The sequence below is a fragment of the Aethalodelphis obliquidens genome, unplaced genomic scaffold (genome assembly GCF_003676395.1).
Source record: "Aethalodelphis obliquidens isolate GAN/ISIS:26980383/991018 unplaced genomic scaffold, ASM367639v1 scaffold33, whole genome shotgun sequence".
In the NCBI taxonomy this organism is placed as follows: Eukaryota; Metazoa; Chordata; class Mammalia; order Artiodactyla; family Delphinidae; genus Aethalodelphis; species Aethalodelphis obliquidens.
The window spans coordinates 15,682,580-15,682,802 of NW_020837977.1; positions in this window are offsets into that span (position 1 = coordinate 15,682,580).

A 223-nucleotide genomic window follows, 5' to 3' on the forward strand; every position below is an offset into this window, starting at 1 on the left:
GTGAAAAAAAAACTAGTTCCTAGAAGCACAATTATTTGTTTTCATTTCAGTAAGTCAGTGAATGTTCATATAGCCACGGACTGAACTTCATTATTTTCAGAGGAAAGTCTTTTTTTTTTTTTTTTCCAGAATGAAGATATTCCAATTGGCAAAATTTCTTTTTTTTCCTAAGGAAACTGCTTTATTTTTATAAAAGCCACCCAACAGTTATGCAAAACGTACA